This window comes from Tenrec ecaudatus, chromosome X (assembly GCF_050624435.1).
Source record: "Tenrec ecaudatus isolate mTenEca1 chromosome X, mTenEca1.hap1, whole genome shotgun sequence".
In the NCBI taxonomy this organism is placed as follows: Eukaryota; Metazoa; Chordata; class Mammalia; order Afrosoricida; family Tenrecidae; genus Tenrec; species Tenrec ecaudatus.
The window spans coordinates 14,299,210-14,325,131 of NC_134548.1; the positions used below are offsets into that span (position 1 = coordinate 14,299,210).

Here is a 25,922-nt window from a genome sequence, read left to right on the forward strand (position 1 = left end):
GAGGGTCAGAGAAAAAGAGGAAGATCCTCAGTGAGGTGGACTGGCAAAGTGGCTCAAGCACAGCAATGACCGTAAGAACAGTGTAGGAATGTGCTTGACACAGTGGATGGATGTAGGGATTGTGATAAGAGTTGTACGCACCCCCAATAAAATGATTAAAAAGGAACGGTGTAGGACCAGGCAGCATTTTGTTCAGGCGTACAGAACTGACTCAGCAGCACACCTCAGCAACAACATACATTATTTTTTTGTTGATCATTTTCTTCGGAGCTGTTACAGATATCATAACTTCCCATAGTTCAATCGCATCAAGCAGTAGTGTACAATTGCTACCCCAGTCAACAACATACATTAATAAGACAGAGATTAGGATACAAAAATAATGTGAAGGAGGGGGTACTGGTCAACGTGAAGTAAGCTTATCTCCTCCCACTGATTACAACTAAAAATTCTAGAAAGAATTTCAAAAGCAACTCCCAGAGAGCTCTGAATAGGCATATTGGAGAGGGAAGTCAAAATTTGTAGATGACAGTACAGTGACAGTGGTGAATTTCCTGGTTTTCCTTTTTTCTTTCTTGTAGTCCCCAGTTCTGACCAATGGTGGCGCAAGCCACAGAACTGCACAGTAGCTCAGTATCTACCATGCGGTGCCACTCTCCCCTAGATACCCATCCCTCTCTCTTCAGCTAAGAGGAGAATGAGGACCAGATATCAATGGGTTTTATGGGGTATGTATAGAAGTGGCACAGGGCACATCTGTGTATCCCATTGGCCACAACTCAGCCACATGGGCCACTGCTAATTGGAGAGGAGGCTCGGCAATGTAGTCTAGCTATGTGTTCAGAAGGAAAGGAAAGTATCATTACTAGTCAGCAGTAAAATGACCTGTTCAGTGTAGAAAACGGATGAACAAGGAGTGTTGTGGGCATAGACTTGTCACTGTTAATTAACTATTGTCAAGTCAGTTCCAATGAAGAACAATTGTCAAGTCAGTTCCAATGAGTTAGAGTAGAGCTGCTCCACAGAGTTTTCAAAGCTGTCCCTTTTCAGAAGCAGATTGCCAGGTCTTCCTTCCGCAGGGCTTCTGCATGGACTTTGTTGTTGTTCGGTGCTACCAAGGTCAGTTCTAACTGACAGGTCCCCTATGTGCAATAGAACAAAACATTGCCCAGTCCTGTGCCATCCTCAGAATCATAGCTATATGTGAGCCCATTCGTGCAGTTGCCTCAGAAACCAAATCCACTGCCACCAAGTTGATTCCAACTCATCATAATCCTAACTAGGGTTTCCATGGCTATACGTCTATTAGGAAGCAGTAGTTAATCTTGTTTGTTTGTTTTTGTCCCTCAGAAGAGCTGGTAGTTTTGAACCACAGCCCTTGTGGTCAATAGTCCCATGCTTACCCGACAGTGCCTTCTAAATCAGAATTGGTACACAGAGACCAGAGAAAGCTTTTGAATGATAGGATGTGAAGATTCGTTAGGATAATTAGCTGGGTCAAAGGGGAGCAATGGGAAGAAATCATTCTCTATGCAAAGACTCAGAGGCAGGACACATGCTGATAAATTCGGAAGACCCCCCAAGGAGTTCCTTCTTTCTCTGGTGATGGCTTCCTGAAGAGAGTGAGTGAGCCAGGATGTGAGCCTGAAAAGATAATCCAATGCCAGAAGTGGAGAGTGAGCATTCTTTGAGCGCCACTGCTGACTTTTAAGCAGGGGGCACCGACGGTCTTGTGTGCATGTTAGAAAAAGTCCAGTGGCTGTATGAAGAGTATCTGGAGGCAAGCAGAGGAGTTGGGGGACTTCTAATTGGTTCAAGCCAGAAATTCCACCCTCAAGTCAGCAACGGGATGCAGAGATGAGCTAGACGATATTCTTGTATCAAAATCTATAGGATGTAGTAACTAATTGAATATGCTAGATGGGATTACAAAGGGCATCGAGGAAAATTCCTTTGTTTCCTTTATTTCTTGGCTAATTAATTCATTTATTCAACAAATATTGACTCAGCATCTACAATGTGAGTGCTTCTGGGTGCTGAAGAGACAACAGTGAACAAACAGAGCCCTATCCTCATGGAGTTTAACATTCTGGCGGAAAATGATTAACAAGTGAACGCAAACTTATCATGTGATTAGTGTTGCTATATTCAGCAAATAACATGTGGGGCTTGAGATCCTGCTGGGACATACGTTGGGGCATGTCTTTTCTTGGGAGGTACTTCTATGAATCTTTTGCTCAGAAGAGAAATCTCTTCTGAGCAAAAGATTGTGAGGGGGGGTGGGGTGTCATCAGTACATGGGTAGTCACAAGTGACAGAAAATCAATACAAACTAGTGCACAAAGAAAAGAAAATTCATTGGCTTGGGCCACCCAACCCCCCAGGGGTTGGTTGGTCAATCTAAGACCTAAACCTAAGGATTTAAATGATAGCATTGAGTCTCTGTTTCTGTTTCCATTTCTTAGATCACAATGGCCTCTGGAATATCCAAGTTCCCAAGTCATAGTAGGGTTTTTCTGTCTGATTACCTACCCCAGCAGCAGAGTCTCAGTGAAGGCTGTGATTGGTCCATGAGGGGCTACATGCCCCTTCCTGAAAAAACTCCAGTAACCTGGTTTGGAGTATTCTAGTTGGCCAGGTTTGGGTCATTGATACAAACCTATGGTCCTGGATGGAACAGTGTCGACCCACACATATATACCTCCTAAAAAGAGTAATCCTGGTGCTAGAGGCACAGAATGAGATCCTGAGTAGACACAGTTGAATATTCATTTCAATTGCCTTATGTGCATTTGAAAGTTGAACATTGAATAAGAAAGCCCGAAGATGAATCAAGGCATTTGAAGTGTGCTGCTGGAGAATACTGGAAGTACCACGCACAACAGGACAACCTGACTTGTCTTGGAAGAGGTACGGCCAGAGTGTTCCTTAGAGGTAAGGATAGCGAGACTTTGTCTTACATACTTTGGATATGTCAGGAAAGAGAAGTCTCTAGAGAAGGACATCATGCTTGAAACAGGAGCAAAGAAAAAGAGGAAGGCCCTGGATGAGAGAGATTGGCACAATGCCTGCAACAATGGGTGTAAGCATAGAACAATTGTAAGGATAGCAAAGGACAAGGCAGTGTCTCATTCTGTTCAACATGGGGTCGTTAGGGGTTGGAACTGACTCAATGGTACCTAACAACAATTGAATATTTTCAAACATGGGAACTAGGGTTTTAAACAAGGTCAAACTGGTTCAGTCATGCCCAATGCAATGAACCCAGTACAGATCCAAATTTCAAAATTTGGATGATCCAGTACACTGAACTGGAAAGGCAAAAATTGTGTGTCACAGCCTTAAAGTGGGGGAATCAGAAATGGCATGGTGAATCCTGTGGGGAATCTGATTTGGGAGAGGACACACAGGGGAAGAGGACACATATTCAAGACTGCAGGGTAGCGGCCATCACTGGTTCCCAATCAATCAGTGGTCAAGAGATTTTGTGTCTATGCAACACACATACTACCCAGGTTTTCAAAGAGAGAGATTAACTTTCTAGCAGGACTTTGATCCATAATTTTTCTCATTCTTCCCGGGTTCTGGTTCACCCACAATTTCAAAATTTGAGCCATTCCAGTTGCATTTCTTTGCCCAAAACTGACCTGGGAAGAACCTGTTCTAATCCCTGGTAGAAACGGAGTATTACTGTACAGAAATACTGGGCATTACTGTACTGAAAACATTCTGGGAGGAGATCTAGAATGATCATTATCTACAGCTCTTGTCAAACTCCCAGAGGAGCATGACATTTAGGAGTTGAATAGAAAAGATGATCCTGTAAAAGAGACTTGAGATGGAGTGGCCAGAGATGTAGAAAGATACCCTTACACCAGTGGTATCCCTGGTTTCAAAGACTGAGTGGTCAACATCTATGTTGGCAGTCAAAGAAGAACCAGTACCCTGACCATAAGTGGTCATGAAATAAAAATAAGCAATGATACATTCAGGTCAAAAGTCACGATTAAGAAGAACTTGGTAGGAAGTGCACTCTGGCTGTTACATAATCTTTCACCTTGAGCAAAGGGGTGGATGGTTAGCCTGTTCATCAGGTCACAAGGTAATATCCACCAGGAGGATTCTGAGAACTTCTTCTTTTTCTCCTGGCAAGAGGACCGCATACTCTCTCTGAGAGAACTTGCTGTTGACAAGCCTCAGGGAGTCACGCATATGACAACCAGATCCCTGACTCTGGAGGAGCCCTGGAGCTGGAGGAGCCATGTGGAGATCTGCCCCAGACTTGAGATGTTTCCATCACCACTGGCCTGTGCTCTTCCTGAATTTGGCATCATTGCCCATGCTGTGTGAGTCTAAAGAGAAATTTATGGACATATGGGCTAATATCGGACATATGGACTTGATCTGGATTAGGCTGGGATATTTTCTCAATATACATTTGTTCTTTGATCTAAAGCTCTCTCTTACACATATATGAGTGTCAATGGATTTGTTTCTCTAGTCAACCCGGACTAACACACACACACACACACACCAAATTGCTTTAGAGGAGAATCTGGGAAGGTCAAAGTTCACCTAAGCATATGCTTCTAAATGTCTCAATGTTTCAAACTGAGAGAGTATCTAGATAGTCAGGGAAGTCATGGGATGAACACAAAGCATCTTTCGTGATCTTCAATTTTATGCCTAAAAAATTAGGAGAGCTTGAACTGTAAGAGCCCCCAATAAAATGATTAAAAAATAATAAAACTAGTATACAGGTTTTTAAAAAAATGAATTTAAGAAGGAAGAAAATGTTTTGAAACTGCTTTTGGTAGCAGTTGTACAACACCGCTTGATATGATCGATCTATGGAATGATATGATGTCTGGATTAGCTCCTAATAGAATGAATGGCTTGGGGAAAATTAGGAGGAATCACATTGTTTCTAAAATAAAGCAAATATAGCTCTACCTGGTGCAGGATGGAAATTTTGGGAGGATTTTTAAAGCTAAGACATTAAACTGCAAAGAGACTTGTACTTGAACCTCTTCAGATGACACTCCCAGAGTTTCCTGCACTGAGCACGCCTTCCTCTCAAATTAAGGACTCTTCAATGGGAAAGCATAACAGTGTTTTATTTCAGCACTTGATACCTGCTTCATAGGCAAAGAGGTCACCTTTCAAAGTATTTAGGGACAGACCCACTTACAAATAATGACAATAATGGTTAACATCTGTGAAGCACTTAACTATGTTCTAGACACTGTTCTAAGTGCTTGACCTCTGTTACTCCTTACAGCAGCCCATGAGACAGGCACTTCTTTTGTAAAGATGAAGACGTTGATGTACAGAGAGGTTAAGGAACTTGTCCAAGGTCATACAAGTCTGTCTTCAAACCTAGGGAGTCTGATTTTTGAGTAAGAATCCCTAACCACTATACATAATATACCAGTGTGTAGGCCCATCGTTCCTGTTTGAGCCTGTGCACTTGTCAGATATTGACCCTGATACTGACTTTGAACAAAAGGCTCAACCTTGTCCAGTCACATGTGAATTTCTAGAAGGGGTACAAAGGAGAATTCCAGTCTGGTAGCCAGACCACTCATTGGACCCCATAATGGGCATGCCACAGAGGCTCAGAAGTCCTGCTTTCCAGGCAGCTTCTCCCTGGAACTTGAAACCATGGAAATTCATTAGCCCACAGAGTGATGCTTCTTGGACCCCTATAATCATGTTTGTTTGAACTTACATTAAAATGTTTAAATTCTTTTTAGTGTGTTCCCAAAATGAAAGAATAATTTCAAAAGTGCTTCACACTATCTGGTTTCATCAAATATTTCTTCAATTGAAGCTCTTTCTGCTCCATGGATAAAGAGAAAAACAAATTTGCCATTGTCTAGCATAAGTCAGTTTTCTTTAGATTTATACATATAAAGTACTTTCAGTTTTATTTCTGAACAGGCACAAAGGTGGGTGGAACAATATATGAATCCTTTGGCAGGAACCCTGGTGGTATAGTGGGTTGCACTTTGGGTGGTTAACCACAAGGTTATCAGTTTAAACCCACCAGCTACTTTGTAGGAGAAAGATGAGGCTGTATGCTCCCATAAAGATTTATACTTTCAGAAGTCCCATATAGGTCCATGATCAGTCAGAATAGACTCAATAACAGTGAATTAGATGGCTCTGTAGTTCAGGAATAACCATTTGCCCATAACTAATCATCTCATTTCCTCTCTTCTCTTCATATTATTTTAAAACAAACCCAGGTGTCATATTTATTTAATCCATAAATATTTCAGGACCTATCTTGAAAATATAAAGATGATTTTGAGAGCATAGCCCCAATACCATGGATCTTTAATATTAGCAAATAGTCATTCATGTTCATAATTCAAGAAGTCATTTTAAAAGTCTATTATTACCTTGCTCACTATTGTTATCACTTTGGATATTGCTGATATCATTTTCATATTTTATTATAGAATTTTTCAAACATCCAAATGTAGGGAGACCAGTATAATGGACCCTTTGGACCTATCTATCACCCAGCTTCAGCAATGACTGACCTTTGGCCAATCTTGCTGTATCTATGTCACCCCTTATGTTGCTTTTGCTGGGAGACATACTGGCACAATGGTAGAGTGCTTAACTGCTAACTGAAAGGCGGGTGGCTCGAATCCACCCAATGGCTCTGCAAGAGAAAGACCTGGTGATGTGCTTCCATAAGGATCACAGACTAGAACAATTTGTGGGGCAATTCTACTCTGTCACATTGGGACACTATGAATCAAACTTCACTTACTGATACTTAGCAACACCAACATTTCTCTGTCATTGGGCATGCATTCTTAGCTTGGGTGGATGTGGGAAAATATCGAAGGCCTCTATGATAGGCATTTATACATTTATCTCACTTCTAAATCCCTGGAAAAAGGATTAGATTAAATGCAGCATTTTTAGTAGATCAGATAAGCCACCATTTGGTGTTTTTGCTGTTTCTTTTTTCTTCAGCAAAGTTTAAAATAAAACCAAATTCTAAACAAATGGCACTAATTGTCTATGACATGGATACCAAACAGAATATCTGTGTCACACACACTCTGTCAGCTGTGCCCAGATCTGTAAAAGTACACATTTTCCCAAGACTAATTGAATAAAAACTGAAACAAAAATTGTAAGCCTAATTATCATTTGAGAGGTGGCAGAGGAGAAATGTAAAGTGACACCATCAGCTGGTTTAGCTTGGAAATGGTGCCTGAATGATGACACTGCATGGGCCATGTTCTTTTCACACTCCTAGATTGTAAAATCCTCTCTTTTGCAAAGAGTTCTTGGGGGACCTGTGAGAATTGTGCATCTCATTGCCTGGGAGGCAGAAGTAGTTAAGGCTTTGGGGTTTCATAAGGCACAAGCCATGATTTGTTGAGGTTTAGCAAGATGACCTTGTTTTGTCACATCCAGACTTACCATGAAATCCACAGTAACACCCACGCTAACTGTGAAATCATAGTGTCACCATCTTGTTCTTTCCGCAGTTGCCACCACAAGCAAATGACAGCCATGTTGGCTTATACCCCATAAAAAACCCAAGGGGGCAATGAAAATGAATCATAGGCTAGATCAAGTAAATAGCACGTGAAGAGCAATTGAGCATGGTGATGGCCAACTGTAGAAAGACTAGACAAGGAGAAAGCCACTAAATATGACTGTAAATAGGTCGAGAATTTTGCCCAAAGAGGTGACAGTGCCTACTGAAGTTGCTCAGTGGTTAAGTGCTAACTGAAATGTGAATGATTCGAATCTGCCCAGTGGCTCTGAAGGACAAAGACTTGGTGATCAGCTCAGTAAAGTTTACTACCCACTCCCCAAAACTCACTCCCAATGAGTTCATTTCGACACGACAATGCCATAGAAATAGAACTACTGACCTTGTGGTTATCAGCCCAACATGCAACCCATCATGCCACTAAGGCCTCTCTGATAAAGGTAACAGACTATGGGGTCCCCAGGAGCCTCAATCTACACAGGGGCAAACATACACACACATAGGTTTCAGCTAAAGACCAGAATAATGCTTACCCAGAGGGGGTATGTGTGAGCCTTCTGGAGCACTGGAAAGGTTCATTATATTGATCTGGTGATGTCCGCGTGGATGTAGTTAGGTATTGTGTTCCAGCTCATAGGAATCCCATTTACAACAATACAGAACACTGTCTGGCCCAGCACCAGCATCACAATTGCTAACGTTTGAACCCACTGTTGCAGTCACTATGTAAACCCATCTTGTTGAAGGTCTTCCTAGTTTTCTCTCTGACTCTCTACTTTACCAAGCATGATATCCTTTTTCCAAGGACTGGTCTCTCAGGATAACATGTCCACAGTGTGTGAGACAAAATCTCAACATCCTAAAAATTCTAAGGTGACTACGAACAAACAGACGGTTAAGAATAGGCTGTCCATTTCTGAGGAATTAGCCACTGAAAAGGTTATGAACAGCAACAAAATCTTGTCAGATAATTAAAACCACATAAATATCAGTGAAAAAGTTAGAGATAATACCTGACGATGAACCCCTTAGGTTGGAAGGCCTCAAAATATAACTGAAGAGGAGCTGCCTTCTCAAAGTCCAGTCAACCATAATGATGTGGATGTACTACAGCTGTGTGGGTCTTCAATTATTGACAGGGTATACGCCAAGATTAATGATTGGAACTTGGAATGTATAAAATGTGGATCTAGGACAATTGGAAGTCATAAAAATGGAACACATAAGACGATTAGTGAACTGAAATGGACTGCTATTGGCTATTTTGAATCAGGACATGATATAGTTTACTATACCTGGAATGACAGATTCGAGAGGAATGGCATCCTCATCATCTTCAAAAGAGTATTTCAAGATCTATCTTGAAGTACACAATGCTGTCTGCAAGATCTACCGGCACATAAGAGAATCCAGTCAATACAACTATCACTCAAAATTACACACCAACCACTAAAGCTAGTGAGGAAGAAATTGAAGAATTTTACCAATAGCTTCAGTCTGGAATTGATCAAACATGCAACCAAAACATATTGGTAACTATTGGCCATTAGAATGCAAAAGTTGGAAACAAAGAGGAAGGAACAGTAGTTGGAAAATATGGTCTTGGTGATAGAAACAACGTTCCTAGTTGACATCCTATCACTTCAAGATGTGGCAAATGTGCAATAACCAGTGGTCCTGAAGGAAGAAGTCCAAGCTGCCCTGAAGGTATTAGTGAAAACGAAGCTCCAAGACTTGATGGTCTACATATCGAACTGCTTCAGCATGCTGATGAAGCACTCCCTTATCTGTGTCCAGATATCTGGAAGTCAGCTAACTGCCTAACTGGAAGAGATCCATATTTGTACCCATTCCCAAAAAAGGTGACCCCACAGAATGTGAAAATTATAGAACCATATAGTTGATAACACCTGGCATTTTGCTGAAGATCATGCAACAAGGTTGCAGCAGTACATTGTCAGGGAGCTTCCACCCAGTCAAGCCAGATTCAGAAAGGATGAGGGACAAGAGCTATCATTGCTGGTGTCAGATGGACCTTGGCTGAAAGCAGAGAACACCACGAAAATAGTTACTTGTGATTTGCTGATTATGCAAAAGCAGTTGAGTGTGTAGTTCATAGCCAACCATGGACAGTCTTGAGAAAAAGGAAAATTACAGAACATTTTATCATGAATGTGAGGAAACTGCATGGATCAAGAAGCCACTGTGTGAACAGAATAAGAGAATACTGCATGGTTTAAAATCTGGAAAGTGTGTGGCAGGGTTGAATCCTCTCACCAGACTTCTTCAGTCTGTTTACTGAGCAAATACCAGAGAAGCTGGATTATCTGTGGAAGAATGCAGCATCAGGATTGGAGGAAGGTTTATTAACAACCTGTGAAATGCAGACGACACAACCTTGCTTGCTGTCCGTGAGAAGGACTTGAAGCCCTTGCTGCTGAAGGTCAAAGACCGCAGCCTTCAGTGTGGATTACGACTCAATATAAAGAAGACCAGATCCTCTTTTTTTCCCCTCCCTCCCCGCTGCCCCCTCCCTCATGAGCCCTTGATAATTTTGAGAGTGATTAGGGCAAAGAATGTACGGAAGTGCTTTATACAATTGATGTATGTATATGTGTGGATTGTGATAAGAGTTGTATGAGCCCCTAATAAAATGTAAAAAAAGAAAAGAAAATGATTAGGGCAAAGAATGTACAGGTGTTCTTTATACAATTGATGTATGTATATGTATGGATTGTGATAAGAGTTGTATGAGCCCCTAATAAAATGTTTTTTTAAAAAAGAAAAAATAAAATAAATTAAGATCCATGAGTCCAAAAAAAAAAAAAAAAAAAAGAAGACCAGAATCCTCACAACTGAGCCAAGAAGTAACATCATGATAAACGAAGAAAAGATTGAAGTTGTCAAGAAATGAATTTTGTCTGGATGCACAATCAGGGCTCATGGAAGCAGCAGTCAAGAAATCAAACAATGTGTTGCATTGGATAAGCTGCTGCACAAGAGCTCTTTAAGGATTGAAGACCATGGATCTCACTGTGGGGTCTAAGGTATGCCTTACCCCAACCATTGTTTTCTTGATCACCTCACAGGCATGTAAAAGTTAGACAACAAATAAGATGGATGAAAATCGTGGGTATAGAACTATGTAAATATTCACTGAACCATCTGTGTTGGACAGGGTTTTCTAGAGCGACAAACCAGATTGCTAGTAATTATAAATAAATATATTTTTAAAGATAGATATATAATTCAAGAAATGAACCGTTAAATTATATACAGATAGATAATACAAGAAATGAACAGTTAAATTATAAAGCAGTGAGACACTAGCAGTCCTTTAAGGCTTGAGAGATGCCAGTTGCCAGTCCCCTTCTGTAGAGAGAGCTGGGCTATATCTATCCAGGCAACAAACAGCAAGGCAGGTCCCCAACTGTCAGTCCCCAGCTCCAGAGGTGAACATTCCAATCGTGTGGGCTTGAAGGGACCTCACCTTACAGCGACACAGTCCACAGGCTAGGCATCCCACAGGTAGTGTACCCCTTTAAACTGAGGCACAGAACAAGCAAGGAGAGGCTCGCCAAGCCATTTATCCCTCTGCCCTTCAGTTAATCCTACTTGTGTTTATCGGCCAGGCTGGCACAATAAACTATAGCACCGTCCTCTTCAGATTTATGTACTCTCCCATATCTCATAAAAGAAAAGAAAGTTTTAAGAATTGCGAATAAAGCAATATTGGGGAAGTGCAGAGCCCTGCTATTGGAGTGCGTTAGACATCAAACTGCTAACCGCAAGGTCAGTTGCTGTACTGGATAAAGAAAAGACTGTCGGCTCCTGTCGAGTCACTATGGTGTAGTGATTACCCATGGGGCTGAGATCCTCAAGGTCAGCATTGGAAACCACCAGGAGAAGAGGGCACTTCTACTCCCAGAAAGAGTTACAGTCTCAGAATCCCATGGGGGCTGTTCTACCCCGTCACCCAGTGTCAGAATCGACTCAATGGAAGCGAGTTTGGTTTTGGTCTTGGTATAAGTCTCAATAGACTCATTGGCGGCGGGATTTTTCTTTCTTTTTCCTTTTTGGTAAAGCGTTGGCCATTTAAGAGCCTTCTAACTCTTAAGACAATTCTGCGTTCACTAGAAACCCATGATAATTTCCCAGGGAGAGGTAAGTCTCACTCGCTCCAAGAACCTGGTGAAAGTCCCCAACATGATAAAAGCCGCCCGACTATCTTGGAAGGGCATTGACATATCTGACAGGTACCAATATAGGCTTTAACTTGAGACATTTATTTCTGGCGCATTTTGCCATTCTCTGATGAATTGATACCAATGGTTGAAGGTTGGGTTGTTTTTAATTGCCCTTTCCTGGAAAAGTCAAAGTTGGCAATGGCCTGTCATATCCCAAATTACTTTCTAAATTAATTTAAGTTAAATGGCAGACTCTGCTGGCATGGCTTAATATTTTTTCAGAAGTAGATTGAAGACCCCACCACTCAACATTGTGTTTGAGTATCCTTTAATCATTCATTTTGATTCCAGTTATTCAGGTGTTGTCTGTTGGTAGTAAATCATTGAAAAATCCCCCTAGCAAAGTTTCTTGGCTGATATGCTACCAGGGGAACAACGTAACCCTCCCCGGTACTTGCTCCTGGCCCGGTACCAAGCTCTTCTCTGTTCATAGATTTCAGATCATTGTAATTTGAAAAAGGAGGCCGACTTGTACTTCAGATACTCTGTCGTGGAAACTATAATGGGCTCCTAGTGGACACAGAACTGTCTTAATCAAGGGCCAAGGTCTTTTTAAGTAGCCAGTACTTTGCAAAAGGATGCAGACCTGAAATAAGACCACCAGGTTGTCAGAGGATTTGGGTTCCAGATTATGAAGAGAAATTGGGAAGAGAAAGAATTCTGAATCAGACAGCATACAAACACACATGGAATCAAAATAGGTATAAATCCATGCATATTTTCTAGGTTGAAGTGGTTTTCCACTTGTGTATCTGTAGGTTTAGGAAATATGATCATATTAATGCAAGAATATGGCTATGGCTTGGAAGGAACTGCTGCTAAATTGGGAACCAAAATGATAGTGCATGTACCAAGACAGAATATCATTTTACTATTCATGACTTGGTATTACAGCCTTGTGGCATCTTTCAATATGGGACAACCTGTGAAGATGAACCAAATGAAACTGTGGACCTTTCCTGGAAGCAAAAATGCTCTAGATTTCAAGGACTTACACCCCCTGGATATTTTTATTTGATTTTAATTCAAGGGCCAAATGTTTATGGTTGGGTAAACAGTCAAAAAAGATTCCATCAGTTGCTTTTGAATGATTATATTGAGGGGGGGGGAACCTAGTATACCTTTCCCATTTAAATGATTTTCTTTAAAGATCAGAACATGTGTTCCACTTCATGGTATCAAGCACAGAGCAAAGTGGATCTAATTGGGAACATACTTGGGCCACAACTGGATTAAAATGACTGAGAGTTGTACATGCCTGACATGTCTATTTCAGGTACGCATCGGGAAATGGCACTAATTTCTAGAGTGTGCACATACTGATTAAATTAGCCCACAGAGATGAGGAGGATATCAGCATGTACCCTAGAGAAGAAACACCATATGAATAAGGAATGAGTCAATCAATTCTTTAGTGGGCAGCAATCACCATGGATAAGCCCTTCCCTGATTGCTTCTATCCCTTTATCATATGATCACTTATCTATCCCTTTTCTCCAGAATCCTCTTACCCTTTTCTGTAGTACCCACCAAACTGAATAAAAGGCTATTAGTAACCCCTTCCTTAAGCAATTACTCTTTGAGGTCATGTGTAGACCATTTTAAAGGAGTTCCAAGAGATGAATCGGACTTAACTGTTAGGGTGGCAAATGCGATCTAACCTTTGACTTTTGTCTTTACCTCTGACCCAATGAACGTTGGCATTTCTATCTTCTCCTTAGCCCCAAATTGTTTGGGGAATAAGTTATCAAAACTCACTGCCATTAAGTCAATGCTGACTTCATAAGGAGCTCCCTGTGGGTTTCTGAGACTGTAACTGTTTATGGGAGTAGAAAGCCCCATCGTTCTCCTGTGATGCTGCTGGTGGTTTTGAACTGCCAACCATGTGGATCACAGTACAACATGTAATCACTACACCACAAAATCAGGAGAGGTAAAAAGACACATATAATACACAAGCGTACACAATTTTTCTATTGCTCTTCCTTTGATCATGACTCCTAGGCCCAACAAGCACAGCTTGCGCTCGCGCGCTCTCTCTCTCTCTCTCCTCCCTCCCTCCCTCTCCCATATTCCCTTTCCCCTCTCTCCTCCCCCTCCCCCCTTCATCTCTCTCTTCTACCTACAAGGCTATGGGTGACTGTGGTTAGAGAATATTCGGAGAGGAAGTGCTCTACGAAGCAGCAAATTTAGGGTGTGAGTCTTAAGGTATAGTCACTGTTGGTGAGGACTCATATATTAACCTTTCCAATAGATGCTGGCAGGAGATAAAAACTCCCTGAGAGCAACCTTCAGGCAATACTGGATGGGAATTAGAAGGAACTACACCATCTTTCGCATCCCTTTGATAAGGATAACCCCAAGGCATGCTCTACTCCGTCTTCCAGAGTTCCCCGTGAGTACTGAGCTCCAGTTTCCCAGAGAAGTGCAGAGTTCCCCGTGAGTACTGAGCTCCAGTTTCCCAGAGAAGTGCAGAGTTCCCCGTGAGTACTGAGCTCCAGTTTCCCAGAGAAGTGCTATGTTCCACAATGTAGTCTGCCCTGCTCTGCTTCCCTTCATCTACACAGGAGCTTTCTGCTCACTTCCCAAGGAAATTTCGAGAACTTGAGCCCGTTTGTCAGGGTCTTGTCTGGGGGAATCAATCTAGCTCAGATGGTTTCTGGCTCAAGGAAGCATGGCATTTGGAACTTAAAAGGTGAATCTGTTTCCTTATCTATAACATGGGGGTCATAATGCCGTTGTTACCTAACAGCGTGGGGAGGTACGCAGGAGATAGTGTATCTTATGTGAAAGTGGTGGTTTTGAAAGTTATAAAGAACCAGGCAAGTCCACGTTATCCTTCATGAGGATGAGTCTCTTTTCCTCCCCCAGGTAGGACTTTTTGTAAAATGTAGACGCACAAGCAGGTAAAACAACAGTACATAGAAGTCTGGGTACCCTTCACCCAACTTCCCGTTTTTGTGACATTTCATTTGATGCAGTACAATATATAAATCCGGACATTGACGTTGATGCAACACTGTCAACTAGATTCACAGCTTTGTTTCTGGCTTAGGACTGCTTTGTAAGGCCCTTGCCCATCTGTCAAGGAGCTCTGGTAGCCCAGTAGTTACACAGTTTACACCCTTTGCTGGTAACTAAAAGGTAGGTGATTTGAACCCACACCGTCACTACGTGGAAAAAAGACCCAGCCATTTGCTGCCGTAAAGATTACATCCTGGAAAACTTATGAGACAGTTGGACTCTGTCACCTGGGGTCACTAGCAGTCAAACATTGACTTGATAGCACCTAATGGCAATGATCGGCCGTCCTGTGTATCATCTGACAGGTGGTCTCCACTGTCCCCATCTTTAGTGATCCTTGTACGATGAATCCCTTTGCACTTGAATCACCATTTCTTAGCATCCACCACATTTGAGCAGGTTCTAATTTTTCACTTTCAACCATTGTCTTCCTCGCACTTCAAAACGGTGGGACACAACCCCATTCCTTCTAATCCAAACCTTCCCTATCGTTGCCTCTTGAACAACAGGTGGACTTCATAGGCTAGCTCCTAAGATCTTGGATCCTGGTAAGAAACTTTCTGAAACAGTGAACGTAGCCCTTGCCAAGAGAGCTGTTTCCAATGATGAATTAGATACAATATTTTCATTAGGAAGCGAGTTCTTTTACTTGAGTTGCTTTCAAAGTCTTACATAAATGTTCTCTTTATTTAGGGGATTCATATTCTTCTTAGATTTTCAAGTTGTTTGGTCACCCTTTGCTGTGTAATCCTGGGGCTTCACCTATCGTGCACAGGGAAAAAGTGTGTGTGTGGGAGGAGTGGGGGGGCTTTTTTTCATCAATTCTCCAGTGAAGAAAAGGGTCGAAGGGTCATTCTCAGTAGCGCCTCAGTAATCTCCTGTTCTCTCTTTGAATGCAACCATTATTCCTCTGTGAGCAGATAATTTATCTCCTCGCCAACTGCCTTCTGGTTAAAGGTTAACAAAAATGATATCCCCTTCAAGTTCAAACCCTTGGAATGTGCAGACCCCTGCTGCCAACAAGGTTTTTCAAAACAAGGAAACAGAAAAACACCCCGAGCCAGGTCGCAGAAAGTTGCTGTCATTTTCCTTCTTGATGCCCGTGGGAGCTGAGGACCTCTGTTCGCTTCTGAAATGCTTTTCAAGGCCCCCCAGGCTTGTATTCCTCTTGTAGCAATTCAGGGTCCATTATCTAAATGCTAGAGCTAGCCCACTCAGAGCTTTCCAAGCTTTTATAATTTTCTACAGAATTCTCTCTTGTTTGTTTCCTCTTTTCAATGCAATAGCTCTACCAGCACGATTACCACATGTCTCAATGTCTCTCCAGGAATTTGATCTCATAGCTCTACTTACTCACAAGTCTGATGATGTCCCTTTTCCATTGGTGACACCACCATTCTTCCTATTGTCACAGTCAAACCCTCAGTGTGTTGTTTTATCATTGATGCTATTTTTACTTCTTAGGAGGTGCTTCAGAAACTGTGGTCCCGTTCTAGCACCTCTGCCATATCCACCACCCAGCAAATCACTGTAAGATATTGAGTGTGCAAAAAATGGATCCTCACGATGTTCTATTTTGCGTCAAACTGATATTGCTTTAGAAATTCCTGAGTGATACAAAGAGTTGAAGCATTCAGTTGCTAACGAAGGCTGGAGGTTCGAATTCACTCAGAAGTGCCTTGGAAGACAGCCCTGGAGAGTTACTTCCATGAAAAGCCTGTGGACTCCAACTCTGGTCTGATACACATGGAGGTACCATGAGTCAGAGTTGACTCCACAACAACTGGCCTTATATCGCTTTAGAAACACATCACAGGAACACAGGGCATGCAGAGCGTGGAGCCTGGTTGTTCCTAACCCATAAATCACTCTCTCTCTCTCTCTCTCAAACATTCCATGTCTGTTTCCAGATCACTGCCTTTTTATTTTGTTTTGTTTTTCTCCATTCCTTCTTCTTGGCCAAAACTACCTTCTGGGCTTTTGCTACAAGTAATATTTCACCCAGACTTAAAATGTGGCCACTCCCAGCCCTGTTTGCATCCTTTTTTGGAATGCAGGATCACCACTTGAATTGTTTGTGAACTTCCTTTGCCAGTATCTTGTCTCTTCTTCAACTAGACTGCAATCTCCTTGGGGGTAGAGACAATGCCTCTAATTTTCAATAAAAATTTCACTGTAAAGGGCATTTTAAAAAACATATTATTAGTCATAGCATGATCATCATTAGTAATTTCTTTTTTCATCATCACATGAATGCTGCTTAGGGCCATTATCCAAATAGGGATCATTTATATCCGTAATTCACTTCTGTAGGAACAAAAGGAATTTCTGTGATTTACCTTACTGAAGATTTAACACTAACATCTGTGATAATTAATGTTTTACAGATAGCAATGTAGGAGAGAAGTATTTTTTAGAATCATTTCAGTTACAACTCTTATCACAATCCATATATACATCCATTGTGTCAAGTACATTTGTTCATTTGTTGCCATCATCACTCTCAAAACATTTTCTTTCTCCTTGAGCCCTTGGTATCAGCTCCTTATTTTCCCCCTCCTTCCCTGTCCCCACTCCCTCATGAATCCTTGATAAGTTATAAATTATTATTATTTTGTCATATCTTACACTGCCCGACATCTCCCATCACCCACCTTTCTGTTGTCCATCCCCAAAGAGGGGGTTATATGTAGAGCCTTGTAATCGGGTTCCCCCTTTCTACCCCACCTTCCCTCTACCCTCCTGGTATCGCCACTCTCACCACTGGTCCTGAGGGGATCATCTGTCTTAGATTCCCTGTGTTTCCAGTTCCTATCTGTACCAGTGTACATCCTCTGGTCTAGCCAGATTTGTAAGGTAGAATTGGGATCATGATAGTGGGTGGGGTGGAAGTGTTTAGGAATTAGAGGAAAGTTGTATGTTTCATTGTTGTTGCACTCACCCTGACTGGCTCATCTCCTCCCTGCAACTCTTCTGTAAGGAGATGTCCCATTACATACAGGTAGGTTTTGGGTCCCCAATCTGCACTCCCCCTCATTCACAATGATATGACTTTTTGTTCTTTGATGCCCGATACCTGATCCCTTCCACACCTCATGATCCCAGACACTGGTGTGCTTCTTCCATGTGGGCTTTGTTGCTTTTGAGCTAGGTGGCCACTTATTTACCTTCCAGCTTTTAAGACCCCAAATGCTACATCTTTTGATAGCCGGGCACCATCAGCTTTCTTCACTATATTTGATTATGCACCTATTTGTCTTCAAGGATCGTATTGGGGAGGTGAGAATCATGGAATGCCAGTTTAATAGAACAAAGTGTTCTTATGTTGAGGGAGTACTTGAGTAGAGTTTTGTCTATCTGCTACCTTAATACTAAACATAGAAATATATGCACATAGATCTATTTCCCCATCGTCATATATAAATATATTTACATATGTACATGCCTGTATTTAGACCTCTATAAATGCCTTTTGTCTCCTAGTTCTTTCCTCTATTTCCTTTTACGTTACTCTTGTCCCACTATCATGCTCAGCCTTCATTTGGGTTTCAGTAATTCCTCTTATTTACATTGCCCTTGATCAATCCCTACCAGTCCCTACCAGGCCTCTTATACCCTCCTTGCCCCTGATTTTGGATTTGTTGTTCCTTTGTCCCTCAGTTGATTAACACCACTTCCTTTCTCCCACCTCTCCCTCTCCCATGCCCCTCCCCCAATCATTGGTCCCGTTGTTTTCCCCTCCAGATTGTTTATCCCACCTATCTTATCTAGATAGACCTGTAGAGGTAATAATATGCACACACACACACACACACAAAGACAGAGCAAAACAAAGCAACAACAACAACAACAAAACCAATGACACAAAAAGAAAAGCCTGTAAATTGTTCAAAGTCTGTTTGTTGACCTTTAGGAGTGTTTTCTGGTCCAGTCTGATGAGTGCCATGCCCTAGCCCTAAAGTCTATTTTTGGTACTCACTCAGGACTTCTTTGCTCTGCTCCCCTTGCTATTCTGTTGCACGCTTTTAGTGTTTTGCCTTGGTGTGGTGGGGTCAGATCCGGCGCAATTCACACACTGTGTCTCTAGTGTTGTCCCCTGTCAATGAGGGATGGATGTCGTTTCTCATAGTGGGGCCGGCCATATGGTCCTCTCTGTACATTGTCTGCTCTGAGCAGGGATATCGTCCTTAAGGCTTGGTGGGCCAGGATGTGCTCCACTCTCTCTTCCTCCCCCTTCATTTGCTCCTGTGTGCTCTGATCAGACATGTCCCTCTCCCTGAGCTGCAGCTTCAGTGCTGACCTCTGAAGTAAATTCTTCTTGGGGGAGGGGCGGGTGTCCATGTAGTTTGGATTTGGCCAGCCCCTCAGAGAGTTGTATTTTTAATCACCTTTCACCTGAGTGACCTTAGGTTACAAATAAACCAATAATTTAGAAGTTCCAAGATTCCAAATTTTTTGAATGCACATATAGAAAGGGTTACAGGCAGCAAGATTTTAAAGAAGTATCTTTCATATCCACATCCTCTTCCATTTTCTGTTCCAATTTGTCTTCTAGCTGCTTTCCTTTGCCTGAAAGAGGTGTCCAGATGAGATGGATGTTTTGCTTAACTTTGATGTCCTGAATTTTCTGTAGCTCTTCATTTTTCTTTAACCTGCTCATTATGAATGTAGCTTGATGTTTCTGCTTGATCTCTTCAACTTTCTTCATTGTATCCGAAGTTTTATTTCATAGCTCTCGCTGGTACTTGTTTTTCAAATTCAAATGAACTAGCCATCTAAGCTCTCTACCAGCAGCTTTTCGGAATGCCTTGGTCCAACTGACCCTGTGAGGATTTTATTTCTTTTGAAAATTTTTATGACATTTTGGATTTACAGACTCGGAACACCTTCCAGTTATTGTGCATGAACATCATACGATGACCGGGGGAGATGGACCCAGAACAGAAAGAACACTTCTCTAGATACATGTTGACCCCTTGTGGATGCCCATCTCTATTTTTCATAGCTTTATTGTGATATAATTCACATGAGATACTTTATATTTATTTTAAATGTGCATACAATTCAATGTTTTTTAAGTATACATATAAATCTATGCAACCATCATGATAGTCAATTTTAGAACATTTTCATCATCTTAAAAAGGAAACCCTACACTCATTAGCTGTAAGTCCCCTACTCTCCCAGCCCCTGGTGATGGCTAATCTACTTTCTCTCTCTATGGATTTGTATATTGTGGACATTTCATATAAATAACATGATATAATATGCATTTTCAGGGTTTATATGCGTAGTATTTTCAGGGTTTAATGATCAGAGGAAGACCAGGAAGTAACTACGAAACAAACCATCAGTTGTTCCCATGAATGTTCACATTGACACCCTCTCCAAATTTAGTCAAGTAGATTCTAACTCATAGTGAGTGACTGACCATACAGTAGCTTAAGCAAATGGAAAAAAACATGATAAAAGAGAGTATTTCCAACAGTGGTTTGAGAAGACCAAAAGATATTGCAAGAAAATCCTAGAAACCTTTATTAACCAAAAAGATCAAACTGTGAAGCGACTGTCTCTCAGCATAGCATCCATCTGCGTCCATATAGCCCTAAGGATGGTGTTTCCATCTCTCCAGTCCTCTCCCCAGTCCTCTCCCCAAAGAACTCGGAACCTTCTCATTTGCACATCACAACAGCAGCTCAGGGATCCTTAAGAAACTCAAGTCTTGTTCTTTTGAAATGTTCTTTGAGTTTGGTGGAACAAAAAGAAGCTGGAGCAGCAAGATCAGGGCTGTAGAGTAGATGAGATAACATTTCCCAATGAAATTTCTGGATAGCCTCCAAGAATGAGCGGGTGTATTGTCATGATGCGGGGGAAAATCCTCAGCACGTCTTTCCTGACCTTTTTCTTCACCGATCCAGTTTTTCACTTGCTTAAAGCCCTGGGATCACAGGCCCCTGGGATCACAGGCCCCTGTGATCATTCTGTGTCCTTAGAGAAAATCTATCAAGACTACCTCCTTTGGAATCCGCTGATGCTCCCTCCCCCCCACCCCCCCAAATAGTGACCAGCAAATTCCCTTGGAAGCCATTGTTTGGATTGAACCTTTTTTTGAAAGCCACCCTAACGAGACTAACATGGGTGCATGGGTGCATTCCTAGGAGAACTTGTATTCAATCATCCAGAGAGGAGAGATATGTTCAAACAGTTTGTTGTTGTTTGCAATAAACCCATGCGTGTATGAACTGGAACACTGTATTAACCAGGAATCATTTTTTTACTGACCCTCATATTATATTGAAATGTGCAAAGACCTGAAGTTTCCACAATAAAAGAGAAAGCACTTAGCATTTCTCAGTTTGCAGACCTAAAGGAAAAACTTAACCTTGAGTTGCAGTATTGACAGTTTCTATGGATAAAAGATTGAATGATACACAAAACAACACAAGAAGATGGAAAGAAGTCAGAATTATAGTACACACAATAATTGGTTATTATTCAACCATTTCAAGAGACAGGTTATGGTCAAGAATCGGTATTGCAACAAAAAGTCCAAGCTGCAACGAAGGCACTTTGGAAAAACAAGGCTCCGGGAATTGCATATGACTATCCAGCTGTCTGAAAACCATTTGTGGAAATATCCATTCTTTCGCTCCATTGAATGGTCTCCTTTGTCGAAATGTGTTGACCATAGATATGTGTTTATTTCTGAATTCTCTACTCTGTTCCCTTGATCTACCTGTAAGTTCTTATGTTCGTTCCATACTTTTTTTTACTGTTGCTTTGTACTAAGTTTTCACATTAGAAAGTGTGAGTCCTTTGACTTTGTTATTCTTTTTCACAATTGTTTGGACTATTCTAGGCTCATTGCAATCTCATATGAATTTTAGAATCAGCTTGGCAATAGTAATAGGGGAGACAGCTGGAACTCTGATAGGGATTATATTGAATCTGTAGCTCAATCTTGGGAGTATTGCCATCTGAACAGTATTAAGTTTTTCTGAATTGTGAACATGGATTCTTCCCCATTTATTTACATCTCCCTTAATTTCTTTTGTTTTTCTCCCTCATTTCTTTTGATAATGTTTTTAGTTGAAAAAATATAGGTTTATGAACTTATTTTATTAGATTTATTCCTGAGTATTTCATTTTGATACTATTGTAAATTAAAAATTAATATGTTTTGAATTGTTCATTGAAAATATATAGAAACAGTTGATTTTGTTTCTTGAACTTTTGGGTCACAACCTAACTGAAGTTGTTTATTAATTCTAACAGGTTTTGGGGGGTAGATTTCTTATCATTTTCTGCATACAAGTTCATGTCATCTGCAAATACAGTGAAATACTGTACATCTAGTTCAATGCTGAATTGAAGTGGTCAAAAGCAGATATCCCTGGCTTTTTCCTGATCTTAGTGGGGGAAACATTTACTTTCACCCATACATCTGGGGTTGGTTAAGTGCTCGTGCTGGCGAGTTATTTGTACCCACAGTGACCCTATGTTCAACACAACTAAACACCAACTGGCACTGCACCATTCTTACAATTGTTCTTAGGTTTGAGTCTGTTGTTGCCACTACATTGATCCATCTCATTAAGGGCCTTCCTCTATTTTGCTGCCCCTTTACCTTACCAAGCATGATGGCCTTCTCCAGGAACTGGTCTCTCCTGATAAAATGTCCAAAGTATGTGAAATGAAGTCTTGCCCTCTTTGCCTCCAAGGAGAATTCTAGATGGTGTTAGTTATGTTTTTTGGTTTTTTTTCCCCATAAAACCTCTCTATTAAATTCACGAGGTTCTTTTTTTCCTGATCGAGATGATCATGTTTTGCTTTTTATTCTAGTTTTTTTCAATTCTATTGATAGGTATGTATTACAGTAACTGATTTGGGGATGTTAAGCCAACCTTGTATTCCTGGGATAAATTTAGTGTGTCTTCATAGTGTTTATTTATTTTTATGTGCTATTACACTTGGTTTGAGAGTATTTTATTAAGGATTTTACATGCATATCCATAAATAATCTTGGACTGAACTTTGTCTACTTTTTTGCAGCCTCCATAAGAAGTGAGGTGGGCACCCTGGGGTGCAGCGGTTATGCATTGGGCTAGTCACTGTAAGGGCACCAGTTTCAAAACCTTGGCATCAACTAATGGCAGTGAGTTTTATAAGAACTGGGAATCTGCCTCACTTAGAAAAGCTACACCATACACATAATATTTTGAAGTCCCCTTGTATTTCTCATGGTGGGCTGATAATTATGTTTGTGTGTTCACCAGTCTCAGGAAAAGCAATTAAACTAACTCTTATTGTGCAGCTATGAACAACACAGTCTTCTCTGACCATCTCATGTAAGTGCCCCATGCCCTCACCTGTAACGTTACTCAGTTCTATTTCCTGTATAATACTTATTGCTCAATGGAATTATCATGTTTAATCATGTGTTTATCTAAGAAATGCTTCTATTGGAATATGGTTCTCATTCATTCAGGTATTATGTGTAATGGCTCCTGGTTAAACTAAGTGCCTCTCCATGAATTTCCATGAATCCCCTGGACGGGATCATGTAGTCATTATTCATCATCTTTTCCTGGATTTAATAACTGATCGGTACAGGTACAAAAGCCCTCATACCTACTTTACTCTGCAGCAACTCTGTCCCAAACCAAACTCATTGCCATTGAGTCATTGTTGACTCATCGTGACCTCCTGTGAGTTTCCAAGACTAACTGTTTACGGGAGTAGAAAGCCCAGGGTTTTTTCCCCCCATGAAACTGTTGGTGATTTTGTACTGCCAACCACACAGATCAAAACCCAACTCTACCACCATGGCTTCTGCAGCAACTCTGTTGGCTCATCAAATTTCTCGAGCTCCTGGGGAATTGAGTGAAGCTTCCGTTACACCTACATTGTAGTCCAACCTCTCCCTCTGCCCAACGCATCTTGTCTAACTTCCCTACTAGTGTTGTTCCCGAGAGCATGCATCCTATGCACATATCCACTTCAAAGTCTGTTTCCAGGAAAACTGAACTGAGACACTTTAGTTATTTATTGGCTCTTCTCCCTATGAGATTGTACCACAAGAGCAGGAGCTTCACCTATCTTATTTACTGGGCCTATGGTAGTGTCTGGCATGTGATAGGTGCTTAAAAACATTTGTGGACTGTGAATAAATGAACAAATGACATTTTCATCTAGTATCTAATGTACTAATGTTGATTTCTTAGTGGTGACAAATGTGTCAGAGTAACATGTCAACAACTTGTGAGTTATATTCAGGAACATTCTGTACTATCTTTACAACATATCTGTATATCTGAAATCGTTATAAAATAACCTTCTTAAAAATAAAAAATGGTTACTCTGTTCAATTACTGAAGAACTTTTTAATGTGTTTGGAACAACGTGTGCATGTTAACCTACTTTTACAATGGCAAATTTTACGAAATGTACATGCTTTTTGTTGATGCCCTTGAGTCAGCCCTAATTCGTAGTGAACCTATGTACAAAACAAAAGGAAACATTGCCAAATCCTATGCCATCCCCAATTGTTGTTAGGTTTGAGCCCATCATTACAGCTACTGTATCAATCCATCCTATTGAGGCTCTTCTGCTTTTGCATTGAGCCTCTGCTTTACCAAGGATGAAGTTCTTTTCCAGGTACTGGCCTATCCTGCTAACATGATCAAAGTACGTAAGAGGAAGTCTCACCATCCTGGCTTCTATAGGGAATTCTGGCTGCACGTCCTACAAAAGATTTATTTGTTCTTCTGAAAGTCCATGGTACTGCCAATGTTCTTAGACAAAACCATAATTCGCATGCAGCAATTCCTCTGGTCTTTGCAACAGTTAGATTTTATGTCAACTTGCACCTCTGAAAGTGTAGGGGTGGAGTCCAACATATCAATAATGCCTTCCGTGGGAGTGTGGCCTATATATAAAAGAGACAATGAGAGCTTCTTTCCTCTCTCTGCTCCTTTTCCCTCCCTGCTTGCTGGGTATCTGTGCCTGCCTCCAGGGGCAACCCCACATGGGCCACTGACCTTGGGAGCCGAACTGGAAGCTGTCAATGCCCTATCATATTTCTATCAACCTTGGAACCATGAGTCTCTGTTCTCATCAGCCTGTGATCTCCCTGCATCCTGCTTCATCTTTCTGTTTCATAAGCCTGCAGCTACATGAGTCTGAAGAAGGCTCCAGGTAGCATAGGGCCCATGGACTTGAGTTAAACTGGGCTGAGATGCCTTCTTATTCTAAGATTGCTTTTGGATATAGAGCTTTTTCTTATATGGATGTAAGTGTCACTGGTTTTGTTTCTCTGGACAACCTATCCTAACATAGTCTTGCATATGAGGCTATTAGCAATACCATGGCTTGGGTCAGGTGCCCCTTAGTCCTCAAAGTGGTATCTTTGCTCTTTAACATGCGAAAGAAGTCTTGTACAATCAAATTACCAAACGCTGTACATTATTTTTGGAGCCCTGGTTGCATAGTGGGTTATATGTTGGACTTCTAACATCATGCTCAGTCGTTCAAACCACTCCGCAGGAGAAAGATGAGGCTTTCTCCTCTCCTAAAGATTCATAATCTCAGAAACTCACAGGGGCAGTTCTACTCGGTTCTTTAGGGTTGTTATGAGTCTGAATTGCATTGACTTATTGGAAATAAGTGTTGGATTTTTTTTCTTAGCTATGCATTATTTTCTTTCCTGTCTGCTGCTTCCTTGGATATTGACTGTGAATTCAAGTGAAATGAAATCCTTGACAACTTTAATCATGTATCTGTTTATCATGATGTTGACTATTGGTCCAATTGTGAGGATTGGGGTTTTTATTACATTGAGTTGTAATCCACACCGAAGGCTGTAGTCTTTGACCTTCATCACTAAGTGCTTCAAGTCCTCTGTGCTTTCAGTAAGCAAGATTGCATCATCAATACATTGCAAGTTGTTAATGAGCCTTCCTCCAATCCTGATACCATATTCATCTGCATATAGTCCTGCTTCTCAGGTCATTTGTTCAGCACACAGACTGATTAATATGGTGAGAGGACAAAATCATGACTCACACACTTCCTGATTTTAAGTCATGGATTATCCCCTTGTTCTGTCCACATGATCTTTC

At 41.2% G+C, this 25,922-nt stretch overlaps 1 pseudogene; it reads right to left on the reverse strand.

Annotated features, from left to right (window-relative positions):
* Positions 1-19,279: 19,279 nt before the first annotated feature.
* Positions 19,280-19,769, reverse strand: LOC142433174 (putative ribosome biogenesis protein RLP24 pseudogene; annotated as a pseudogene).
* Between the last annotated feature and the right edge of the window lie 6,153 nt (positions 19,770-25,922).